Here is a 17,074-nt window from a genome sequence, read left to right on the forward strand (position 1 = left end):
TCCATCTTCTTGGTGAGCTCTGCTAGTTGATTGGTGATCAACTTGTTCTGAGCTAGTATTGCATCCATGTGACTCAGCTCTATCACTCCTCTATTGTTGCTTTTGTCAAAGGCATAGAAAAATTCATTCTCGGCCATAGTTTCTATGATGTTGATGGCTTCTTCAATTGTCTTTTTCTTGTTGAGGGAACCTCCTGAAGAATGATCCACGGCCTGCTTTGATTCATATTTCAATCCTTCATAGAAAATGTGCAATTGCACCCATTCATTGAACATATCTGGGGGGCACCTTCTTGTCAGCTCCTTATATCTCTCCCATGCTTCATAGAGAGTTTCACCATCTTTTTTTCTGAATGTTTGGACCTCAGCTCTCAATCTATTGACTCTTTGGGGAGGGTAGAATCTTGCCAAGAATTTTTTAACAACATCCTCCCAAGTAGTGAGGCTTTCTTTAGGAAATGATTCTAACCATTTAGATGCTTTGTCCCTGAGAGAGAATGGGAACAAAAGCAATCTATAGGTGTCAGGATGAACACCATTGACCTTTACAATATCACAGATTCTCAAGAATGTTGTTAAATGTTGATTGGGATCCCCCTGTGCACTCCCTCCAAAGAAACAATTATTTTAGACAAGGGTGATGAGTTGTGGTTTTAGCTCAAAGTTGTTGGCATAAATGGTTGGCTTTTGAATGCTGCTCCCACAATTCCCAGTATTGGGATTAATATAGGAACCTAGCACTCTCCTCTCTTGTGGAGCATGATTACCAGCACCTTCTCTAGCTTGATTATGAACCTCTTCCTCCATAGCAACGTCCAGATCCTCTTCTAACTCTTCTTCTCCAACTACTCCCTTGCCTCTTGCTTTTCTCCTTTTTCTAAGGAGGGTCCTCTCAGGTTCACTATCAAAAGAGGTTGAAGCTTCTCTTCTACCTGTCATACACTCAGCAAAACAAGTGGCAAACAGCAAGTGAGCAATTCACAGTTAATGAAAATTATGGTTAGAGTGGTTAGAGCAATTAATCAAACAGTTAGTGGAGTTAGTGGATTAGTTGTGCTAGAAAGTAAATGAACAAAGAAAAAAATAACTAAAAATGCATAAAATAATAGTAAACAACTAAAATTGAAATTAACTAACAAAAGAAAAGAAAAATGTTCAATCTAGTTATCCTCCAATTTAATCATTGTCAATGCAAAATCAATCCCCGACAACGGCGCCATAAACTTGATGCACGGAAACTTGTATCTCTACATTTTTCCCTCGGCAAGTATACCAAATTGTCGTCAAGTAAAAACTAACAATAGTGAGGTTGAATCCCACAGGGATTGATTGGTTGAGCAACTTTAATTAGAGGAGTGTTCTAGTTGAACTAATCAGAATAAGAGTTGAGAACTTGCAGAATGTAAATAGCAAGAAACTTAAAAAGCAAGAAATATAAATGACTGAAAGTAATTTACTGTAATTAAATTGCAGAATCTTAAATTGTAAGAAATTAAATGGGAATGGGGTGATAAACATAAGTGTAAACTGCAGAATGTAAAGAATGGGTAAGATCAGAAATGGGGAAGCTCATTGGGATCAGGAGATATTACAATCCTCCGGATCAAATTCATTTTCATCTCTTCCTCAATCAATGCATTCATTGATCTCCTTGGCAATCTAAAGTGATTGGATCCCAATTCCTTGGCAATCCAATCTCTCTAAGCTTGAACAATTACCCAATTCCTTGATTTAATAGCTCATGGGAAGAGATGAAGTATGGTCACTGATTATACCACATGTATTTCCAGATCAAAGTATTGGTAGGATTAAATGTCACAATATCCATCCAAACTCCAATCCGGTCCAACATGAGAAAGCATTTCTAGCATGATCTCCTCATTCCTCTTCCAAGGTTCAGAGGAGATCCAATTATGGGTAGCTTCTCTCCCAAGACAACTACCCAATTGAATGAAGATCGAAAGCTTTCTATCAAAATCAAGAAAAAAGAAAGAAGAAGAAGATTGAAAATTAATATTGATCCATTGAATTACAACAGAGCTCCCTAACCCAATGAAGAGGGGTTTAGTTCATCACAGCTCTGGAAATGGAAATTGAAATTGAAAAGTACATTGCCGAAAATAAACTAGATCTACTGAGAAAGTAAAATTTGCAAAGAGAGTACAATCCTGGATCCCCAGGTGATGATCCCTTTTCTAACTTAAATCCTATCTATTTATACACTTTCCCATTAAGTCTTCCAGTCCTTGGATTGGGCTTTTGGACTCTGTTGAAGTAAGTTGAGGTTGCAGTGGATCTCAATGACGTTTGAGAGGGACTTTTTGGCCATTTAAAGGTCATAATCTGCATGGGTGTACAATTCTGCTATCAACGTTGGAGATCAACGTTTGTGGGTAAACATTGAGTCAAACATTGCAATTGAAGAAAGGTGAGCGTTGGCGCCAACGTTCAACTCAACGTTGTAGTGCCAACGTTCGTTCACCCATGCATGCGCGTCGCCTACGCGTACGTGTCAAAACAACATTTCGCGCGTGTGCGTCACTCATGCGTGTGCGAACTGGCCACAACTTGCATCCACGCATTGACGAACGATTTTTTCTATCGGTAAAGAAATTGAGAAATATAATCGCGTTGTAACTACAGCTTCTAGACCAACAGAAAATCCTTTCGTACAAATATTTGGTTGTCACAAGTAACAAACCCAATAAAATTTATAAACCGAGTATTCAAACCTCGGGTCGTCTTCTCAAGGAATTGCAGGGAGGTATGACTTATTATTAGCTATGAAAAAGGTAGAATTTTGGGTTTTGAAAGGTTTGAACAAGGAAAATAAATTGCAGGAATTAATAAATTAATATCTAAATAAACTCTTGGCAAGGTATGAAAATTCGGAAGTCCTATCCTAGTTATCCTTATCGATGGTGATGAGAATTGAGTTTTAATCCCACTTAGTTAACCTTTTCTAAAGCAAAGAAAAGTCAAGTGGACTAATTAGTTAGATCCTCAAGTCCTAGTCAATTCCTAAGAAAGGACTAGAGTTAGTGGAATTCAATTCAATTAGCAAAAATAACAATTATCAATCACGATAAGTTTGATAACTCAAGAGTCTCCAGTTAATCAATTAAAGCCAAGAATGTCAAAAGCTAAACCAAATAAGAATCATAAATCTGAAATACCTCAATTTATATTAAATAAGAGAAAATCAATCTAAACATAAAGAGTTCATAAGCCAAATTGGTAACATAAGTCAGATACAAATAAAAGCATTAGAATAATTAAAAATATAAAAGGAATATTGAACCTAAGAGGAAGTTGAAGTCCTAAATCCTTTAAGAGAAATCCTAATCCTAAAACCTAAGAGAGAGGAGAGAACCTCTCTCTCTCTAAAAACTACATCTAAAATATGAAAAGTGAATGTATGATATATTCTCCTTTGATTTCTCCATTCTCTGGCTTATATTCTGTGTTTCTGGATTCAGAATTGGGCCGAAAAAGGGTCCAGAAATCGCTGGTGGCATTTTCTGCAGATTCTGGTGCGTGTCGTCTGTCACGCCTCCGCGTGGGTCACGTGGTCACGTCATCTGGGAGTTTTCCTTGTCACGTGTTCGCTTCGGTCACGCGTACGCGTCATTTGTGTTCTGCTCAAGACACGCGTCCGCGTCAGTCACGCGTTCGCGTCGATGCCTTTTCGCGCTAGGCACGCGGCCGCGTTGTCCATGCGTTCGCGTCGCTTCCAGTTTCTTCAAAAACTCCATTTTGTGCTTTCCTTCCATTTTTGTATGTTTCCTTTCCATCCTTTAAGTCATTCCTGCCCTATAAATCCTGAAAGCACTTAACATACAAATCACGGCATCGAATGGTAATAAAGGATGATTAATTTTAATATTTCTAAAGCATAGGAAACATGTTTTTAATATATATCACATAATAAGGAAGGGAAAGTAAAACCATGCAATTTACATGAATAAGTGGGTGAAGGATTGAATAAATCACTTAAATTGAGCACAAAATACATCATAAAATATGGGTTTATCATGCGTACGCGTCATCGATGTGTACGCGTCGCTGCAAGTTTCCAACTTCAAATTTTTCAGATTCGTATCGCAAGCATTGGGGGTAGCGTTTGAGGCAACGTTTGCCCACCAACGCTCTTTTGGTCACGCGTCAAATTGGATTTTTGCCAAATTACGCGTGCGCGTCACCGATGCGTGCGCGTAAACTCTCAATTTTTCACACGAGTACGCGTCACAATCATATTTTTGAATCTCCAGAATTGCTTTTTATCGAAGACATTGGAGGTAACGTTGGTGAGCAAACGTTCCCTCCAACGTTGCACCCTTTATTGCTCAACGTTGCATTTTTATCCTCTGTCTCCAACGTTAATCCTTTTCCTCTGCTTCTTTCTCTGTTTCTTTGCTTCTCTTCACTTTTCATCAACCAAATACATGCATTAAAGCTTTGCTAAACTCACAAAAAATTGCATCATTTAAAGCAATCAACTAAATCTTGCAATAATCTCATGAAAATGCATCAATTAACCATGTTTGATCGAATCAAGATACGCTTGAATTTCTCATCTAATTACCTACTTATTGCTCAAGAAAGTGCATGAAACCTAATGAAACTAGCCTAAGATGCCTTGGCATCACACAACCGTCCTCATCCAAATTGTTTCCAAAGATTCATTTGGTGCCAGTTACCTTCTTTTCATTTGGGAAGGGAACTAGAGTTCAAACCTCATTCTTTTCAAATTGGACCAGCCCTTCTTCCGTTGCTTTAACCCATGATGGATCTTCAATTACTTCTTTCAAAATTTGGGGCTCCATTTGAGATAAGAGAGCGAAGTTGTTGATTTTGGCTCTCTTTATACTTCAGGATCTTGTGGAGACTCTTTGGGATGGATCTCCAATGATGAATTCATGTGGATAGTTCTTCAAGAACTTCCATTCTCTTGGCCTTTGTGATGCGAGTTCATTTTGACTTTGATTTGGTTCTACAGCGTTCACAGTTCTAGAATCTCCATCTTCATTAAGAGACAAAACAAAATTGTCTCATGTGTTTTAGTCTGCAGAGTCAGAGCCAGCATTTTACATGGAGGGGACCGATTTGTCTTTATCGTTTAGTGAGTTCAAATAAGCTTCAGTTCATGTATCATCTTCTACAATAGAACTTGAAATGATGTTAGTATCACAAAATGAGACATGTATAGACTCTTCTATGGTTCTATGTTCTTTGAGATAAACCCTATATGCTTTACTAATGGTTGAGTATCCTACAAAAACACCCTCATAAGATTTTGGATCAAAATTTTCAAGATTATCTTTGGTGTTTAACACAAAGCATTTGCATCTAAAAATATAAAAATACTTGAGTTTAGGTGGTACCTCTTTCCAAAGCTCATATGGAGTTTTCTTTAACCCTTTTTCTAATGATGGTCCTATTCAAAATATAGCAAGCCGTGTTAATAGCCTCTTTCCAAAGAAATTTTGGAACTTTATTTTCACATAACATAGCCCTATCCATTTCTTGGAGACTTCTATTTCTCCTTCCAATGACCCTATTTTATTGGGGGTTTCTAGGACATAAAAAATTATGTGAAATTCCAAATTCATTACAAAAAGCTTCAAAATCTTGATTTTTGAGCTCTTTTCCATGATCACTTCTTATGCAAACAATTTTCAAATTTTGGATCTTTTTACAAAGAGTTGAAAACAAAATTTTGGATCTAGTATAGTCTTCAACCTCTACTAAACCATAATGTTTTCCTCCCAAACTTTGAGTTCTAGTAGAACCAAAAAGATCAATGTGTAGCATTTCCAATGGCCTTTTGGTTGAGATATCATCCTTGGGCCTAAAAGAAGTTTTAGTTTGTTTTCCCAATTGACAAGTATCACAAGTGATATCTTTGTCAAATTTTATGTTAGGAAGACTTCTAACCAAATTTTTCTTTACAAGTTTAGAAATTTGGAACATGCTTGCATGTCCTATGTTCTTATGCCATAGCCATTTTTTGGATTCCATAGAGGTGAAACATGCTATATTTTGTTCTTTTAGTTCCTCTAGAGTAAGTCCATACACATTGTTGTATCTTTTAACTTTAAACAAAGTTTTACCGGATTTTTTACACACAACCAAGCATACCAATTTCTTGAAAATAATCAAATAACCTAAGTCACATAATTGGCTAATGCTTAGAAGATTGTGTTTCAATCCATCGACAAGGAATATATCATTAATGAAAGAGGAGAAACTTTTACCTACTTTATCTATGGCCATAATTTTACCTTTACCATTATCACCGAAAGCCACAAAGCCTCCATCGTATTTATCAAGCTTGATGAAGAAGGTAGACTTTCTGGTCATATGCCTAGATCATCCACTGTCCAAGTACCACATGTTATCTTTCTTCTTGGATGCTAGGCAAAACTGCATAAAGCTCTTAAGCGATATTAGGTATCCAAATCTTTTTAGATCCTTTAATGTTAAACCATCTCCTCTGACCAATAGTATTATGTTTGCCAACTATTTTGTAGAATTTTCCATCAATTTCCCTTTTATGGATGAAACATTGAATAGGAAAATGACTCTTTTGTTGCATATGTGATAAATTTTTTTCAGTTGCTGTTTTTTAAGGAGATTTGTGTTTTGAAATCTTGAATATTTAGAAGTAGAAGCCACATTTCAGTGTGAACTTTTGAAAATAGTTTCTAATTTTTTACAATAATCAAAACCTTCTCTTTTATAAAGAGGTCTTTGACTAGCCAATAATTTATTTAAATTTTCAGAACTTGGAGCAAACTTGGCTAGATCCTATTTTAGACCTTTAACCTCTTTATGCAACCTTTCATTTTCTTCAAAACAGTTTCAATATACAATCACTGAATGTTGTTTTTCACAACCTTTAAGTTCATCCTTCATCAACAGTGGTTTCGGCTTCCCTCAATTTATTTTTGAGAAATGCATTTTTAGCTTTTAAGATGACATTATTAGATTCAAGTTCATGACACTGATTTAGAAAACTTCTTAATTTTTTAGTGAGATGATCAATCATGAGATGAAGGTCTGCTTTAGAAGGTTCAATAAAAATTACCTCATTAGGTTGGCTATGGTCGGCCATGAGGATGGCTTAAGAGCCATTGTGAAAAAGCAAAACCGTCGGTTAAGAATTTCTTCTTAGTTAGAGGAAAATAACTTCGTTGCAAGTATAGTTCCCAATCGACAAGTAATACTCAAATCAAAGTTTTAATAGTCGTTGTCACATGTACAAACCCAAATGACGATTCTCTGGTCACGCGTGCGCGTGGCTGACGCGTGCGCGTCGCTGGCAGATCTCCATTTCACGTGTGCGCGTGGATGACGCGTGCGCGTGGCCTTGAGTCCTCCAAATACTCATTTCTTCATGAATTCTCCACTTTGCATGCTTTTCTCCTCACTTCTTCCATCCAATACTTGCCTTATGAACCTGAAATCACTCAACAAACACATCAAGGCATCGAATGGAATTAAAGTGAATTAAATTTATCAATTTAAGGGCCTAAAAAGCATGTTTTCACTCTTACCATGCTATTTCATTGAATAAATGTGAGAAAAGTTGATAAAATTCTCCAAATTAAGTACAAGATAAACCACAAAATTGGTATTTATCAAACCTTCCCACACTTAAACCAAGCATGTCCTCATGTTAAACTAAGAAAGAGACAAAGGGTATCAACATTTATTCAATGCAAACTATCTATATGCAATCTATCTAAATGCAATCTATCTAAATAAATACAACTACTTAGTCAAAATAAATTAATTTCCAAGAATACATATATGAACATAAGGGCTAAAGGTATTAACAACCTAATCAAATCCACAATTGATTTGAGTTATTGAAAAGAATTTGTAAACTTGCAAGAAAAGAGATGATTATAGGTGAAAACATATAATTGAGCAATCGAACCCTCACCGGATGTGTATCCGCTCTAGTCACTCAAGTGTACAGGGTTGATTCACTCAATTCTCCATAATCATGCTTTCCAAGATTTGTTTTTCATCTAACAATCAACAATTATTTCATCCATGCATACAAATATCATGAGGACTTTCCCATAGGTTGTAATGGGGCTAGGGTCAAGGTAAGGTTATATTTGGTCAAGTGGACTTGAATTTGAATCTTTGATTAACTTAAACTTCCTACCTAACCTATATAATTCTAAACAAGCCTAACTACCCATTTATACACTTTTCACACACTCATGCATTCTCTCTTTTGATCATAACCTATATGCATTGATTATTATTGGACTTCACTTTGGGGCATTTTGTTCCCTCTTTATTGCTTTTCTTTTTCTTTTCTTTTTCTATTTTTTTCTTTTTATTTTTCTTTATATATTTTTTTTATTTTGTATTTTTTTTCTTTTTGCAATAAAGTTTGTACAAAAGTATCAATGCATATGGTTTAATATTTAGTTAATACATGAGTACGTACCCAATTTCCCAAAATTTTCAATAAAAGTACAAAAAACACTCTTTTATCCCAACCAATGTTCCCAAATCTCCCAAAATTAAATGATAAACACTCTCACTAGCCTAAACTAATCAAAGATCAAAACAAGGGACATTTATTATTTTTCGCTTTAAGGCTTGTAATGTGCTAAAATTAAGAACAAAAGGGGTTTTGCATCGGCTCAAAGTTGGCTAACAATGGAAGATAAAAGGTAAGGCTATTTGGCTGAGTGAGCTATTTGAAATAATGGCCTCAATCATATAAGTGCATGTATACACAAAATAATAGACATATAGAATCAAACAAATCAAAAATTACAATCATAGAAAGAGAACAATGCACACAAGAATGAAAATAAGTGGTTATATGATGTAACCACGCAATTAGGCTCAAAACTTACATGCTTATATGTTCTTAGCTGAAAACATGTTCCACAATATATATAATTCAAGCAAGTTCTAAAAAAAAAATTTTTCAAATCAATTGGGGTGCCCTATAGATAAAATTCTTGGAAAATTTTATTATCTTGACTAAGCTTATTATATACATATATGCAAACTACGAAAATACAACTAAAAATTCTAACAGACTTAAAAATGAAATGCAAAAGTGTTGGGATCATAAATTTGTCACCCAAAAATGCCGATTGGTCAGACGACCTCCCCACACTTAAAAGTTTGTACCGTCCTCGGTGCATTCAAAGATGAGCAAGGGGATACGACGACTCTCCGGGTTGCCACCTTCAGCTGGTGGGATAACCAGTGATGCATGTTCTTTCTCCCACTTCAGTTTATGCTTAAGATGACTCACCCATGAAAAATAGAAGATAGCACAGTTAGATGAGAAAATGCAAAAGTAAGGAAGCGTAATTTTTTGGAATGAGGTGAGAACTACTAGAATTGAGTGAAGGAATTAGTGTGACATTGATGAAAAATAGGTGTGTGGATCCTAAATTGCATGCGGTTTAGAACTCACACCCTAGTATTTAAAAGCTATGTCACAATTATACAAAAGAAAGTATGCAGTTCACTCATTCTAGTGTGCTTAAATAATTCAAAGAAAACTTATAGGCCAAGACAACCAAACAAGCAATAATAAGCATGAGAGCATTCAAGCAAAAATCAAGTAATTGTGAATTGGATAATGAATGGGCATAGATTGATGTGCAAATAAACTTAGTGAACCAAATGGGATACAGAGCTCACATATTGAATTTATTTGCAACACCTAAGTGACATAGAGGTGGAACACATGGGTGCTGTGGAACTTAGGAAAGAGGTTATAGAAGTGAAAATCAATCACAAAGCAAGCATGGTCCACAAAGCTTAGAAAGCTCAAAAATATGTCACTAGGTAAGCTTACGATCCAATTTCATAATCCCACAAATCTCAATGCATAAAATAGGTGATGTAAATAAGGTTCAATCATAAACAAGCATCGCCTAACAAAAAATGCATTGATACTACACACTTGCCTAACAATGGATGATGAATGTATGGTGACCAAAACATGCAATTCATAAGATTTAAAAAATTTGAAGGCAATGTAACATGTACCTGGTATTCAAAAACATTAAGCATTAAGAACTCAAACCAAGTAACAATTTGTAACCTTAACAAAGAATCCAACAATGAAAATTAACAACAGTTATGCTAAAATAGCATTCAGTTAATAGTAAGCAGCAATAGACAGTAAACAAGATTAATAATCCAATACTTGTAATGAAAAATAGAAAAAATACATAAATCAAACTAACTAAATAACTAACTAACTAAAAGATGGTGATAGGTGGTGTTTGGTAGTGTTGGATGATGGTTGAAGGGTGGAAAGAAAAGAGGAGAAGAGAGAAGAAGGAAAGAAATGGAAAGAGGAGAAGAAAAGAATGTGGGTGAATCAGGATCATCCACGCGTACGCGTGGTGTGACGCGTAAGCATGGTGAGGTGAAAGGGGTGTAAAGCGTACGCGTGATGGAAAAATCAGAGAGGCGACGCATACGCGTGGGATGATGCGTACGAGTGGGTGAACTTTGCGCTAAAGGCACAATTCCAGCCCAAAACTCGCGTAACTCTCTGGAATTTGTATGGGACGTGAAAATTTTGGGGTCACGCGTACGCGTGGGCGAGGCATACGCGTGGATAGTGGAAAAACTTGGGTTCACGTGTACGCGTGGGTGACGCGTACGCATGGCATGGTGCTCTATTTTTCAAAATTTTTCCAAGTTCTTGCACCAAACCAAGCATTCCAAAGCTCCAAACAGCTACCAAAACACCATAAAACCTTATTAAACATACTAGACTCCCAATTAAACTCAACTAACTAAACAAAACATGAAATCAAACTTATTTTACCATTATATACAAAAGAGAAAAATGAAAAGATGTTACCATGGTGGGGTGTCTTCCACCTAGAACTTTTATTTATTGTCCTTAAGTTGGACTTATGGGGAGCTCCTCATTAAGGTGGCTTGCGCTTGAATCTATCCTTGAACATCCACCAATGCTTGGACTTCCAATAAGCTCCATCATTCAAAATTTTTAGCTCCAAGCTTTGATGGAGTTCTTCACAAGCCATGAGCTCCCAAAGTTGATTCTCCTTGTGTGATCCGGGATCCCACACTTTATTTTCACACCCGTCTTCAAATTGATCGTGGTAATTCTCTCCAGGTGGTAGGTAAGCCGAATCTTTACTATAGCACCAAACTACCCTCCTAGACCCATTCATTTGAGCACTACACCAATCCATGCTCCTAAATTTTGAGCTTCTAACCATAATAAACCTAGATTTACAATGCCAACCACTAAACATCCTTCTCTTATGCTTCATACCACAAAGCGCCCTAAGTTGGCCATCCGTTTCAGGCAAACCAAATTCGAGTGGGATAATAAAGGTAAGAGTGAGTTTTACCCACTCAAATGAAGGATTGGATGGTGACTTAGGTGGAGGAGTCCCCAATGATCTTGAAAAGGCATGTTCCACTCCCATCCATCCTCTTCTAGGGGCTTCCACCACTTGACAAGATATTTCATGCTCTACCTCTTGCCAAGCTTCCTCAAGTTCACATTCTTCTTCATCAATCTCTTCAAGCTCTTCCCCATCACTCAAATCATAAATAAGAGGTTGAGTGAAATCTACCACCGCGTCAATTCCAAGTTCAATAGAGAAGGATTCATTAAACTCAAAAGGATCATATGTTGATGCGGAATCATCATAGATAGGGGAACTTGTTGCCACTTCTTCCAATTATTCAATCTCATTGTGCCTTGGAGGTTGTGCACTAGCCTCCTGAACATCATTTTCAAACTCCATGGAAGAAGGCCCTTCAACTCTAGATTCCTCTTTACATCCAACATCTCCTAAATCTTCAACCACTTCCTTTGGTTCAATTATCTCTACCTCTTCCTCTTGTTGCACTTCTTGCTTCAACTCCTCTTCTTCACCTTGAAGCTTCAAGTTCACTCCCTCACTATGCTCTTCGGTTGCTTCTCCACATTCAACAGTGGGAGTGCCTTGATCGTATAGGCTTAGGCGGGAGGAGACCAAGTTGTTAACAGCTTTCGCTATGATAGCAATCTTGGCTTCTAGCTCCTTGAACTCATTTTGTGTCTCCTCTTCTTACCTTTGGATATAAGAGCTAAGCTCTCTTTGTTCTAGCATGATGGCATGGAGATCTTCATCCATTGGGGGCGGTGGTGGAAGAGAGGGTTCATTGTTTGAGGGAAAGGTATTGTTTGCGGGAAAGAGGGAGCTTCTCTCCCTAGAAAACTAATCTACATGATGCTAACCTACAACTAATTGCTCCCCCTTTGTCCAATCTTCAATTCTACATGAAATAGCCTTGGAAACGAGTTGGATTTGGGCCAGGGAAGCTCAGAAATTGCCCCCAACGAATTCACTTTAAGTAATTCACGTGCCGCTCGTCACGCGTGCGCGTGATCGACACGTGCGCGTGGTCGATGCGTACGTGTGGTCGACGCGTACGCGTCGCTTGACGATTCTCTGGTCACGGGTGCGCGTCGCTGGCATTCACGTGTGCACGTGGATGACGCGTGCGCGTGAGCTTGAGTCCTCCAAATACTTATTTCTTCACGAATTCTCCACTTTTCATGCTTTTCTCCTCACTTCTTCCATTCAATACTTGCCTTATGAACCTGAAATCACTCAACAAACACATCAAGGCATCGAATGGAATTAAAGTGAATTAAATTTATCAATTTAAGGGCCTAAAAAGCATGTTTTCACTCTTAAGTACAAAATTAGGGAGAATTACAAAACCATGCTATTTCATTGAATAAATGTGAGAAAAGTTGATAAAATCTCCCAAATTAAGCACAAGATAAACCATAAAATTGGGGTTTATCACATTGTCCAAGTTTTCATCTTCATCTGAATCATTCTCCAGGTCTTCTCAAGAGGCCATAATCCCCTTTTTCCTATCCTTTCTGGACTTGCCTTCTTTCTTCAATTTTGGACAGTCATATTTGTAGTGTCCTGCTTCTTTACAGTTGTTGCAGATTACCTTGCCTAGATCCTTCTTTGATCCTCTTGAACTACTTTCCTTGCTTCTTCCTCTTAGTTTCATCATTCTCCTAAGTTTCCTGGCAAAAAATACAAATTCGTCATCTGATAAATCATTACTGGATTCAAGCTCTTCATGAACTTAACATAGGGAGGCATCTGCTCTAAAACCTCAACAAAAAGAATATTTATTTGTAACTTTCTAAAAATTTCCAAGAACTGTGAGAATTGCTTGTCTTTGGTCTCCTTTTGGAGCTTCTGGGTGTGTACCTTGGTACCCTCAGTCTTTTTTGGTTTCTCTAACCCCTTAGCAACTTGTACTTCCCCGATCGTCTTTGGTTCGATTGCCACTGTGACAGCCTTGCGCTCTTCTCTTGGATTAGGCACTGTATCACTAGGAAGAGTGTTAGGAGATCTCTCAGGTATTTGCTTACTCAACTGACCCACTTGTATCTCCAAGGTTTGAAGTGAAGCTCTGGTCTCCTGGATAAAACTGTGAGTGTTCTTAGAGAGTTCAGCAACAATAGAGGCTAAGTCAGGAGTACTCTGAGATTGAGTGGACGGTTGCTGTGGTTGAGAAGCTTAAATTTGATGGTTGTTGAAATTATTCTGATTAAAATCGTCCTGAGAATTATTGAAGTTTGGTTGCCTCTGAAATTGATTTCTCCATCCAAAGTTAGGATGATTTCTTCATCCTTGATTAAATGTCTTAGAATAGGGTTCATTATTAGGATTTTTGGAGGAGTTTCCCATGAAATTAACCGGCTCATGAGTAAACTGGCTATAATCATAAGTCTCACCATGAGGGAAGCCACCACTCACATCATAAGAGGCATCTTAAGTACTGACGGCTGAGACTTGTGTTCCACTCAGGTGTTGTGTAATGGCACTGATTTGCTGAGACATAGCCTTATTCTGGACAAAAATAGCATCCAGTGTATCTTGCTCCATGACTCCCTTCTTCATAGAGGTCCTCTCAAAAGAGTATAAGTATTGGATGTTAGAAACCATTTCAATCAGCTCCATAGCCTCATCAGGGGTCTTTTTCATGTGGAGTGACCCTCCTGTAGAATAATCTAGAGACATCCTAGTGGTCTCAAAGACTCCATCATAGAATATCTGCACTTGAATCCAGTTTGAGAACATATCAGGAGGACACTTCCTGAGCATCTGCTTGTACCTTTCCCAGGCTTCATAGAGAGACTCTCGCTCTCTCTGCCTAAAGGTCTGATCATCAGTCCTCAGCCTAATCAGCTTCTGAGGAGGAAAGAACTTGGTCAGAAACGTATTGATCACCTTGTCTCAAGTGTCCAAGCTCTCCTTGGGTTGAGTATCAAGCCATTGTTTTGCCCTATCTCTCATAGCAAATAGGAAGAGAAGTAGTTTATAGACATCAGGATTCACCCCATTAGTCTTCACAGTATCACAGATCTGCAGGAAATTAGAAATAAACAAGTTGGGGTCTTCCTGCGGGAGTCTGTGAAACTGGCAGTTTTGCTGCAATAGAGAAATCAACTGAGACTCAACTCAAAGTTGTTTACAGCAACAGGGGGCACAACAATGCTATTCCCATAGAAATCCGAGCTAGGAGCAGTGTAAGAGTCAAGAGTCCTCCTAGGTTGTCTATTAGCATTCTGAATAACAACATTTGCATTGATTGCATTGTTATTGTTGTTGACCTCCATAGTGAACTCTTCATCTTCTATCTGAGAGTTTTCTCTGAGACTTTCAACAGCCCTATAAGCTCTAGCCTGTTGTAAACGTCTTCGTGCAGTCCTTTCAATCTCAGGATCAAATTCTAAGAGAGGTTCTTTGTTCCTGTTCCTGCTCAAAAACAATAGAAAACAGAAAAAAAATAAAAATCTCTACGTCAAAGTGCAAAGAATTCCCAGTGAGGTATCCTGTATAAAAGAAATAAAATTAAATTAAATAAATAAATAACTCTAAAAATTTGAATAATCAATAAAGAAAAATAAGCCACTAAATTTGAAAATAATGAAAAGAAAATTAATCAGGAAAAGTAAAATAAAATTACTAAAGGGGGACACCAAACTTAATTTCAGAAATTAAGAGAAAAACTTTAACTAAAATAAAGCATAAATTTTTGAAAATCTAAAGAACAAAAACAAGTAAAAACTAAAAGCTAAAAACACCTAATCTAAGCAATCAGACAACGGTTAGTTGTCAATTACAATTAATCCCCGACAATGGCGCCAAAAACTTGGTTGGATATTTCAAAACCATAAACTAACCAGCAAGAGCATCGGGTCGTACCAAATAATACCTCAGGTGAGTGAAGGTCGATCCCACTAGGATTGATGGACCGAGCAACAATTATCGAATGATTTCTTAGTCAGGCAAGCAGAAAGAGATGTTTTGGGGTTCAAAAAGCATTAAACAGTACTTCAAAGAATAGAGAACGCAAACAGTGAATTTGATGTAGAATATATGAGAGAAAGTAGTTAAGGTATCGGAGATGTTTATTGTTCCGGATTAAGTTTTCTTACCAACTAACTTAATCATGCAAGATTCATTTCATGGCAAACTATCAGTGACTAAACCCTAATGTCTTAGTGATTTAGTCTCCTCTAACCTAGTTAATCGCCAATATCTCAGTCACTTAATTTTGATTAGAGGGTTAAGTTCAATTCTAGTTTATAGCCACAAAATCCCTAATTACCCATATATAAAAGAATTATATGTTACATATCCTGTTAAGTCCAAGTAATTAGAAATTTAGGAGGAATTTATGTTCAAGCTGTTGTTCAAGTGAGATAACTCTTCCAAGAATCACAAGAACGCATATAGAATAAGGGTTATTCTTCCGATCTACCCAAATTCATAAGATAAAGAACGAAAGTAATCCTTGAAACTGAATCAATACATTAATTAAAATGGACTAGCAATAGTCTTAATCCATAGAAATAAACAGAGCTCCTAACCTTAGCCAAGGAGGTTTAGTGGCTCATGCTTCAGAGAGAAACTAGGGTTCAGAAAAAGTGAAAGTGCAAAAGAGAGAGGATCCCCCGAAGGGTGAATCTTTTCTCTTTTATATCTAACCTAATTTTATTTTGAAACTAAAATAAAATAATAAATTCTAAACATAAAATATTTTTTTTGTAATTAAAAATAACTAAAATAAAATAAAATAGAGTAATTAAAAGCTAAATCCAACTAAATATGCTCCATTGGTGAGAATGAAATCCAGATTGCTGGCGCTAAACGCCAGTTGTAGCGTATAGCGCCCTTGTGGGCAGGAAGCTCCCTTTTGATTCTGAGTTCCTGTCATTAAATGTTAGGTTTGGCGTTTAGCGCCCTAATGGGCAGAGGCTTCCATGCTTTTCTGAGCTTCTGACGCTAAACGCCCAGGTCCGCGTATTGCGCCAGCTTGGCAGCTTTGAATTCTTCTCTTTTCTTGCACACAAACTCTGCCAAACTGATCCAAACTTCACCTAAAATAATTAAAACACCAAAATAACTCAAAGTAGCATCCAAAGAGGTTTTAAACACTAAAATAACATCAAAACTTATTAAATTCTAACTTAAAATAAACAGAAAATAAGGAAAAGATGCTCATGCATCAGTCGACATAGGCATCTGCGTTTGGGTCACAGCTCTTGAAAATTGCGTAAAGACCTTCCTCAACCATTGCCCCTTCTACCTACTCCTCGTATGGAACCTACTCTTTTCTAGGCTCCAGTCCAATTTCTAAAACCTCCTCTAGGAACATTGAAACTGTAATTTCTAGAGTAGTTTCGGGCATTGTTCTGTGCCCATTTTTTATTCAATATATTGGACGGAGGAACTCTAGTTTGACTTGACACCCACTGGGGTTTCTGGTCAACTATCACCATCGTGCGCATATGTTGTTTGACAGGAGTAGCTACAGGCTCTCGACCTTTAACCCCTTGCTTCAATCGAACATGTCTTAATTCTTCCTTATGAACATGCTCTCTACTATTTTCATATGATTCGAAATCTTTAATAGCTGAAGTGTCGAACAAGGCAATACATTGAGGGCATATAGCTACATTTCCTTCCTCCTCCCTTTGTCTCAACAAGATATCT

General features: G+C 37.2%; 1 non-coding gene across 1 annotated transcript; it reads left to right on the plus strand.

The window, feature by feature from the left end:
• The first annotated feature begins 271 nt into the window (after positions 1–271).
• On the plus strand, positions 272–377 carry LOC112768207 (small nucleolar RNA R71). Its single transcript, XR_003185644.1, has one exon. It is a non-coding gene; the product is annotated as a small nucleolar RNA R71 (small nucleolar RNA).
• The last annotated feature ends 16,697 nt before the right edge of the window (positions 378–17,074 follow it).

This window comes from Arachis hypogaea, chromosome 17, assembly GCF_003086295.3.
Source record: "Arachis hypogaea cultivar Tifrunner chromosome 17, arahy.Tifrunner.gnm2.J5K5, whole genome shotgun sequence".
Lineage (NCBI taxonomy): Eukaryota > Viridiplantae > Streptophyta > Magnoliopsida > Fabales > Fabaceae > Arachis > Arachis hypogaea.